This window comes from Martes martes (assembly GCF_963455335.1).
Source record: "Martes martes genome assembly, chromosome: 15".
NCBI lineage: Eukaryota > Metazoa > Chordata > Mammalia > Carnivora > Mustelidae > Martes > Martes martes.
In genome coordinates this window covers 4,833,586-4,843,663 of record NC_137903.1, presented here as the reverse complement: position 1 = coordinate 4,843,663, position 10,078 = coordinate 4,833,586, and positions in this window count along the sequence as shown.

Below are 10,078 nucleotides of genomic sequence, written 5' to 3'. Positions count from 1 at the left end.
CATAGGCGGCATCCCGGAGGGGCCCTAGTGAGCTGAGGGTGGCTCCGGAGACTGCACGAGGTCTGGAGGTGGAGAGGGAGGGGTGTCCACAAGCCTCCGGGTGAAGCATGTCCTGAGAACATGACTCCGGGGTGGGCAGGTGGGGCAGGGAGGCAGCTGGGGAGGGACGGGCAAGCCGGGGGACAGCCCGAGACCCAGCCCAGCAGACACCCATGCTAGTCGCTCTGGTCGCGTTCACCCCTTGCCACCGAGTGGTCACGCCTCGCCCTTACTCTCTGTCGAGGAGCCCGAGGCTGGATCTATGCCTGGGGTTGGCAGGTGGGGGGGCGGAGAAAACGCAGTTTCTCAGAGGTATACGGAGCTCAACGTCGTAACAAGAGCCAGGCCTGGGAACCAGAGCGGAGGTGGTTGCCTCCTTCCTCCCGTCGCGAGGGCCAGGCTAACTGGCAGCTCGCGGCCCAGCGTTAGACCGAAGAGATACAGGTCCGAGGTTGGACCGAGGAGAGGCCTCTCTGCATTGAAGCAGGGGAGAAGCCCGAAGAAGGTTCTGGGAGTGGGGAGGGGGCCTTGGGGCTGGGAGGGGCGTCTGTAACCTTATACCTGTTGGAAACAGGGTAGAGATGAGCTGGAACAGGACCAGTTAATAAAAAGGCAAAGCATGAGGGACAAAGAGGGGAAGGGGAGACCAGCAGGCGCAGAGAGAGGAGAAAAGCGCCTGTCCCCACCATCTGGGAGCAGGAGGAGGACAGAATTCTCCTGGAGTGTCCTCATTTCTCTGGGCACAGAGATGGAGTGGAGGAAAGCCAGTGCAGTGGGGGCAGGTCTGAGAACCCTGGGCCCAAAAAGCTAGGAGGGAAGCAGGGCCCAGCAAGCCAGTCCTCTCGGGCCCCAGAGGGAACTCCCTACAGAGGGCTTATCGACCTCTCCAGCAAATCCACTGTCAGGGCACAGGGCTCAGGCCTGAATTCCCCATATAACTGCCTCCTCAGGGCCTGCTCTTGGGGTTTTCCACTATGGGGATCCGGAAGGTCACAGTCCACTTCCGCCCCCCCTTCTCCTCTTGGGTTACAGCTGGGGGGATGGGCAGGATGGGGCAGACACCTTCTGGCCTTGAATTTGAGCCTGGGGGAGAACAGGCCATGGGGGAGGGGGTGGGTGATGAGGGAAACGCAGATCCCAGTCCAAGCCCTGGTGCGGACCGGAGAGAGAGAAGCTGCTGAAAACACAGCTCGAAGGCTTGCGTTTAGACATTGGGAGCGACGGCCCGGGGAAGAAGACCCTGGAGAAGTAGCCGTGGGTGGCCGGGCCGCTCAGCAGCGGGGCAGCCCTGCCCTGGACTGGGGCGGCTGGCGGGGGGGTGGTGGCGAGAGGGTCCTCTGGGACCTAGGAGGCTCCTGCTCCTGAGTTCCGGGCTTGGAATCCCTCGTCTCTGCCCTGCACTCTCTAGGGTGCACTCTCTAGGAGGGCAAGCCGGCCGGAGCCCGCGGGCGTGTGGGCCTCAGGCACCCGCCCTGAGCTTGCTCCCCTACCCTCACCCCTGCTGGCACCGCCCAGGGCTGCCCAGTGCTTCCAAGGCCCTGGCTCTGGTCCCTGTGGCCAGGCCCATACCGGAAAGGACTGTGCCCTCCCTTTGCCCGTCCAGCCTGGTGGGGGCTCAGGCCATGCCCGGCACTGGGGCTAGCGTGTGGCCCCAGGGCGATATGGCTCACTCGTTTGGGGCTCAGACAAAAGAAAGGCTGGAGAGGACCCCGGGGGCCCATTCCTCGCCCGAACATCCCTGACCACCCTCCCTGCCTGGGCCACTTGGAGGCCCTGGGAGTCCACCCCCTTCTCCTCCAGCGTGGACCTCAGCCTGGGGTGTGGATGTCTGGCCCCTTGATCTGGGGTGCCTTGGCTGGGCTGCTGCCTGTGAAGACAGCCGGCGGTCAGTTTGGATCACGGCCCCGGAAGTAAGAGGGACAGAGTGGAGAGTAGGGAAGACTTGAAAGCAGGAGGCGGAGGGCCGGGGCCCGGCTGGAGAGTGGGTCTGGGAGACGATGGGTGGTCCTGAGTCAGGGGTTTGGTTGGCGCGGGGAGACGTGGGGAGCAGGGGTGCGTATGTGCGTGCGTGCGTGAGTGTGCCTGACCGTGCGTGTTATGACCGAGGGGCACGACCGTGTGGGGACCCGAGTGTGGGGAAGGGGAGGTGGGAAGGCACCACAAGGAAAATCGGAAGGACGAGCCCAGCGAGACCGCAGAGGCCCACACCGGTTCGCACGCGGAGTGCGTGGGTCCTGGCGTGCCGGGTCGTGTGAGCGGGCGTGCTGGGGCAGAGCCCGCGCGGTGTACGTGAGCGTCCCTGGGAGAAAGTGCGTGTGCACGAGGGGGCGGGGAGGCCGCTCAGCTGCAGATGGCCGTCAAGGTCTCCCAGAAACAGTTCTGTTTCCCAAGTGACGAGCCTCCTGGGGCCTCCGGCCCAGACTTGAAGGTTGTTTCAAGATCATGAAAGGGAGTGGAGGAGGGAGAGGGGACGAAGGGACGCTTGGGAGGCTCTGTCCCCCTCACCGTCCCTCCTCCATCCCTCACCCCACTTCTCCTCCCCAGTCCTCACACGGGGCCCAGCTCCGCAGTCCTGAGGCCGGCCCTCTCAGGGGTCTCCCTTTCTCTCCCTCTTCCATCCCCTGAAAGACCCCTTCATCCTTCTTCAGGGCCTGGGCTCTTGTTCTCCCCCACCAGGCTTCCAGGGCCTCGTGGGGGACAGAAGGAATTTTCTCTTTCCAAGGGGAGGCAGACCTGGGGGGACAGCATGGATGGGAAACCTGGAAAGGCCTGGAGTGGCCCTGACAAGTGTCCAATAAGGTCCCTTTCGCTCTGCTTCCTCTCCAGGCCTCTCTTCCCACTTCCCGCAAGGGGCGGCGACCTTGTGGTAGAAAGGTGGGGCTCAGGGCCACAGAGTGACTGGCTGCTGCCTGCTGCGGCCTCAGTTTCCCCACTGGACCACAAGGCCAGTGTTGGATTCTCTCTCCATCTCTCCCTTGGTGCCAGCTCCTCTGTCTTCTTTCTGGTCTTTCTTTCCAATCCACTCGAAATAGATTCTAAGACCCTCTTTCTTGGTCTCTCCTCGCTTCTGTTGTCTTTCGTCTTTCCCCCCAGATGATTTTTTACTATCCTTTTTATTGTTAACACCGTATGACAAAGAATGCAGAAAATGGAGGAAGGAACACCTAGAATTTTCCTCCATCTCTCTGCCTCTGCTCCTGTCCCACCTCTTTTTGCCCTCTGCCCTGCTGTCTGGGTCTGGAGAGCTCGGGTTGCCCATGCCAACCTTCCTGCCCGAGCACGGTGGTCCCTGTACCCTGTCTTCCGACCATCCTGCCTGCACTCCTTGAAGCCGGTCCTGCTGGGCCCAAGCCGCGGACTGACCTGGGATCAGACGTGCCCCTCCTCTGGGCTTGCTCCTTGCTCTGAAGGACAAGGGGCAGAGTTGGAAAATCTGAGCGCCCAGACTCCAGGTTACCTTCTCCCCAGCTCATGGTTCAGCTCAGGTGAGCGGGAGCAATCACACGTTGCAGTGTCTGTGTGCTAACTCACCGTCTGGAGACTGGGGTTCAGAGCGGGAGCTGGGCGGGCAGGTGCCCCCATTTTGTTGACCAGTGTGACCCACAAAAAGGAGTGTGATTGCTTTGACTCTTGGCACAGAGGTAGGGGGGTGCTCGGGGCTGGGACCGGATTACCTCGTTTCTTACCAAGAGCTGCTGTGCGAGGTAGGAGGGGGAGCGGGCAGGCCTGCGAGTGAGGCTGCGGAAACCTGACATCGCTTGGCTGGCATTTGATCGGCAAATACCAGATTAGTCTGTTTCCAGAGATTCTTTGGGCTGGAAAAATATGTTCGGGGTGACGGGGTGCAGGGGGTTAATGGACCTCGCTGAGTTTGGGGGTCAGGGGTCACAGCTGGGCCCTCTAGGGTTCCTGTTTGCCTTTGATTCCATCCGGGCAGGGAGGGAGAGGCCCTCCGGCCCCCTGAGGCAGGTTTGCTTTGGCCAGAGATCTGACCCAGCCACTGGCCCAGAGCACCCCGCCTCCCTGTTCCCCCTATCGAGAGGCAGCTCAGCGCCCAGCCTCCCCCTTCCTACCTCCTGCTTCCCGTACCAGGCCCCCTCCACTTGGCCCAGGATGCGGCTCTGCGGGTCTGCCTGTCCCCGCTGGCGTGCCAGACGCCGGGCCCGGAGAGGGTGCCCTGCAAACATCTGGCACATGGGGCCCAGCCTTGTTCCCACGTAAGGAGCCCTTCTAGGGGCTTCAGGGAGTTCAGCCTCCTCTGTGCCTTGATTCCTCTTGAACTCCGGGACAGGACGCTTTCACTCTTGAGCTCCTGCCTGGGGGCTCTCGGTGCTGCCTGCTGGGGAATGTGAGCACTCCCCTGACTCAGCAGCCCTGGGTCGTTTTGGGGGGCACCACGTCATTCTGACGTTCTTCCGGCGTTTGCCAAGCGCTGGCGGAGCTCGGGCTGCCCCATTCCATACGGGGGACCGCAGAGGCTCTTCAGTCGAGGCCAACAAGGCTCCCACCCTCCCAGTCCTTCTGTCCCAGTCCAGTCCCATGCCACATAGTCACCCTGGTTTTCTCCCACTACCCTGCCCCTTGACCTGGTCTCCTCAAGGCCAGCCCCTAGCCCTTGGGGTCGGCTCCCCATTTCCTCCAGCTCCCTCACTTCTTCACCTCCATGTCTGCCAAGCAGGACTGGGTGGGGGCCTGGGCTCTGTCACCCACCTGGGCATTCCCCCACCGCAAAGATAGGAGAGCCAAGGCGGGCCATGGGCTGGCCATGCAGGACTGGCTCAGTCATTAGCAGCTCCCATCAATAAAGGGGGGGCCGGCTGGGCAGGGCTCTCACCTCTGCCTGTGTCTTACGGGGTCACGCCTGGGCCGCACTCCTGAGGACACACTGTAACTGGTTGGAGGTGAGGCCCAGGCATCGGTGTCCCCAGAGGATTCCATGGGCAGGCAGGGGTGAGAGCCACAGAGCCAGACTGCCTCCAGGATCTCTGCCTAGCTCATCGGAGTGACGGTTACTAAGGTGCCAGATTAGCGTTCGGGCAATTTCCATGTGTTACCTAATTGGGTCCTCGTAACAACTCTCTTTCCTAGATAGGGAAACTGAGGCACGATGATCCTGAGCTGACCCAACCAGGGGAGCGGGGACTCAAGCCCAGGCAGGCTGGCTCCAGAAACCGTACGTGCAACTTCGGCACTGCGAGGGCGCAGAGAGAGAGATCCTCTCTGGGCTTCCGTCTCTGGGATGGCACCCACAGAAGCCCCAGGCTGTGATGGCGGGGGAGGGGCGCCCCGGAGATAAAGGGAAGGAACAGTGCCTCCTCCGAGCTTGCGTGCTGAGCCCGCAGGGCTGGCTGCAGGCTGCACCCCACTGGTTTACAGGGTGACTGGAGCTCAGAGAGGGGAGGGGCTTCTCGGCAGGAGGAACCAGGAGGCCTTCCAGAGGAAGCGGCATTCTAGTTGGGCCTTGACACACTGGCAGGATCCGGCTCTGAGCACCAGACAGAGCACAAGACAGGTGGCGGGAACCACGTGGGCTCAGCCTGGAGCGCCCTGTGGGCAAAGGAGAAACAGGAGAGCCCACCCTGGGAGTGGGTGTGTGAGTCATTTCACGGGGGCCTTTCAAATACCAGTGATTCCTCCCGGGCTCCAGTGGGAACGACCTCCCGGGGCGCTTGTTAACCATACGGAAGGGGAGGCACCTCTGTTGGAAATGCGGATACAGAGGCATTTCCACGTTTTGAGCGGGAGCGGAATGCTCTAGGAAGGCTCACGGGACTGCAGGTGCATGCCTGGGCGGGGCAGGGGTGTCGCACTGAAAGGGAGAGACAGGAAGGTGGTTCCCGAGACGGTTCAGACGGTTTGGCCAAGAGGGGGTGAGGGTCCGCAACAAGACAGGGCCATCCGAGAGGAGGAAGGGCAGATGAGAAAAGCCTCTAGGAGGCAGACTTTCAGGATTTGGCGACTGATGGTATGTCACGTTGCGGGGCGGGGGTGGACGTGGATACAAAGTTAACTAAAATCAGGGTCCAGAATCGAAAGCAACGGTTTGGGAGAGAAATCGTGCGTTTGCTCTGGAACGTCTGGCTCGGGAGCTGGTGTTCTCAGCACCAAAGCCCCATGCCTGAGTGTCACCCCGTCACCCCATCCTGCCCGCTGTCTGGACCTGCACCCTCGTTGCTCCCCCAGACACCAGCTCCTTCGCGCGAGGATGGCCCGTCCTGGCAAGAGGCGCGTGGCAGCGTGGTCCTGCGCCTGGACCCGCCGCTCGCTGGGCAGAGCTCTCGCTCCTCCGAGCCCGCTTCCTTAACAGCGTGAGCCAGTACCGGTGCCCTTGCTTTTCAAGGGAAGACGAGGTCCAGAGGCAGGAACAGCACCCTCCGTGGAGGTGATCTGGCCACCCAAGAGGAGACACCTGGCTTCCCTCTCTCTCGCTCCCCCACGTGCTCACGCACTTGCTCAATCACTTGGCCAATGTCCACAGAGCTTCCCCTCCTTGCAAGGCACTGTGCCGGGCGTGGGGGCGGAGCCGAGAAGACCCAGCCGTGGCCTTGGGAAGCTCGGGGCCAAGACGGAGAGGCAGATAGAAGCGAGGCCTGGAATGGCGGGGCAGAGCGGGAAATGCCACCCAAGAGCTGGGGACGGGGTGCCGGGAGCCAGGGGAGGGTCACGTCAGCATCGGGACTCTGGGCCCAGCTCTCCCATGGCCCACGCTTTCGCCCCCGCTGGCCCATCTGCTGCTTTGTTTTTGTAGTTTTTATTTCTGGATTTGTTTTCTCTTCATTTTCCCAACAGAGAGCCTTTGGAAAAATTCCACCCTTGTTTCAGTTGGACTCGGGAAAAAGGAGAATTGTCCGTTCTCCGGCCAGGAGGGCCAAGGGGTGCCAGCTCCTGGGAAGCCCAGGTGTGCACAACAGGGGAGCAGGGCCGTCAGGTGGGGGCCCGGGAAGAGCATGGGGCACCTGGGCAGGAATGGAGACAAGCGGGAGCACAGCGGGCTCACGTGGCTTGGTGGCTTTTCCCAGACCGCTCCTCATGCTCCCCAACCTGACGAGAGGGAAAAGTGAAGACCTCCTCCCACCTAAGGAACCCCGTGCACCCTGGGTCCCTTCTCTTCCCCCACCCAGGGTGCTCTAAGGGGCTGGGACCCAGAGTCAGAAGGGAGCCTTCAATACCATTCCAGCTCTAGAGGGCTGTGTGTGTGTGTAGATCCCGGGGCCACACCCCCCACACATGCACACGCACATGCGTGCGTGCGCGCACACACACACGCTCTCTTGCTGAGTGCCCTCTACCTGGGCCTCTGGCATCACACCCACTTATTCCACAAATATTTATGGAGCACCCACGGGGTGCTGGCAGCTGGAGGTTACACTGGTGGAAAAGCTCTTTCAAAAGGTTCCCTAGGCACCAGGTGTGTGTGTGCATGCACGCACGTGTGCTCTTGCACTTGTGTGTATGAGTAAGTGCCTGCAGGCTAGGGAAGCAGGAGGAAGAAGAATGTTCCAGAGTCGGACGGTTTGCATTTGAAGCTCGGTGCTGCCCTTCAGCCAGATGACCTTGGGTAACTTGCAAAACCTCTCTGGGCCCCCTTTCCCGTCTGCAGGACAGGCCACAAGAACCCTTGCCCCAGGCGGTGCCGCGGGACTGAGTGAGAGTCGGCTGCTCAGTGTAGAGCCAGCAAAAAGCAGGTGCACAGGAAGCACTGGCAACAGCCCCCCCCCCCCGGGCCCCGGCTCAGGGCTGGTTGTGCTCAAGCTCGTAAATGACCCGTTCTCCCTGTCTGGCCCTTGCTCAACCTCAGTGACTCAGAGCAGCCACCTGGTGCTAACCACCTCCTGTCCCCTGGGGCTCCTCTAGAAGACACAGCCCACAAACCTCTGTCTGGCAAACCGCTGCCCTCTTCTGTCCTGGGTCGTCCCCCCGCCCCCACCCCAGGCCACTGGGTTGGAGAAGAGATTCACCCAGTGAGGGCTGCCTGCCCTGGGGGCTACCCTCCACACAGTTGTCTGCGCCATCAGCGGGCTGGGGGCGGGGGTTGCCTCCAAGGCAGAGCCGAGGCACCCAGCCCTCTGGGACTGGGAAGGGGACGGAGGGTTGAGGGGATCCCGGCTCAGAGGGATCTGTCCTTGGCATTTGGGAGTGGGCTGCGGCTGGCACTAATCCTGGGGAGAGAAATGGCACGGCCTTGCTGGGAGTTAGAGCTGGGTCATGCGGAGGCCAGCAGCTGCACTGGGGTGCCTGTGTTCTTGAACAGCTGTCCATGTGGGCTCTGAGACGTGGGGAAGGAGTGTGGGCTCAGCCGGGACAAGAGGAGGGTTCAGGAAGTGGACACACACACACACACACATACTACCTCGGGAGGACATCATGAGGGTGCAGTGCAGGGGAGGAAGGAGAAACGAGTCCCGTGTGTCTGTGTGTGGGTGCGGGAGATGGCTCTGAGGTTCCGTGAGTGTGCGCCTCGGTCCCCATGGGGATGTCTCTGTTTCCACGTGAGCTGAGGCGAAGGTAACTTTTGGCTCTACCTCTGTCTTATCTCTTTGCCCGAGCCTCTCAGCAAGTTGGCAGAATTTTCCCTTTCTTGGGAGGGTGGGAAAATGCGGCTCATCAGGCAGGATGGCTGAGGGCCTCACACACACACACAGGTCACAGCACCTTCTTCTGTGGGACTCTTAGCTGCGCCGAGCTGGGATTTACGCACAATGAAGAGAGAGAACGCGCTGAGCACTCTGCGTGCGTGTTTGGGGTTTCCGCATGTCTATCTGTTGTCTGGAGGGTACGTGTGTCTGTGTCTTTGATGCGTGTGTCACCGTCTTCAAGGCACCACCTGTGTCTGCAGCTGGGGCTGTGCCTGTGCGTCCTGGGTCCATATCTGTCTCCAAGAAGCCCCGTGCCAGGAGCAGGAGCACGGGCCCCTCCACGCTGAGACAATCCGACGCTCAAATCCGAGTTTGGACAGTAGCTCATCCGTTCACCTTGGACACGCACTGAAGCTTCTGGGCACCTGTTTCTTCCCGGGGTTAATAACAGCACTAACTGCCCCAGGTTCTGGCCAGCGTTTAAATGAGATGAAAATATGCACCTGACACAGGTCAGAATATGTTAACGGTCCTGTCTTTGACTGGGCCTCTCAAAGAACTGTGTCTTCATGGCTGTGACCATGATGTGTGATGCCTCCGTCAAAAAATAAGAGTTGCTTTAAGGCCCAGCATGGGTCTCAATGATCTTCAACGACACGCAGGACACAGGACGCCTCACAGCCGCCTCGGGGTCTCGTGCATCTATCTGTCCTCTTGAGGGGGAATTACATAAACCCGTGAACCAGAGGCCTGGTGTCTGATGTGTGCCCCCCCCACCGGGGATACCTGGATGGTGAGTGGGCAGCTGGTGATGGCATAGTGATGACCGCCCCCTCCCCACCCCCGTGGCCACTGCTGGACCTGTGTCTCTCCGCCGTCTCAGGCTCCCTCCCTCCTGTCTCAGGCAGGCCGCCTTCCTCCTTTCTCTGCTGCCCCCTCCACAAGCATCAGCCACAGTGCTGGTGCCAGGCACGCCCGTGTGGCTTTTAATGGGCCAGCTGGGGAGGGGGGCAGGAGCACTGTCCAGTCTGTAGGCTATAGCTCTCCCGGCAACGTGTGCGTGTGCATGTGTGCGTGTGTGTGTGCGCGTGTGTCTCTCTGTTGGGACGTGTGAGTGACGTCTCTCTATATGAGGTCCCTCTGTGTTATGGTGGGTACGTACGTCTGTCCCTTGTGTGACGCGCCTGGTGCCTGGGCTCTGCTCTCCTCCCCCCAGCAGTCCCAGTTACATAAGCGGCTAAGCCGGACTCAGGCCTGGGCTGCGGGCTCCTCCTGCTGGCAGCCTCCAGAACTCCCAGTCCGGGGAGGGGCGCGCGTGGAAGAACCTGGTTCTCCCAGGACCTCAGCCCCACGGGAAACACCAGCCGAGGCCTCAACACCTACCTGCCCCAGCTCCTGCCCAGCCCCAAGCCCTAGGGTGTCCTCTCTCATAACACTCATACCGGGAGCTTGGTTATTACTTG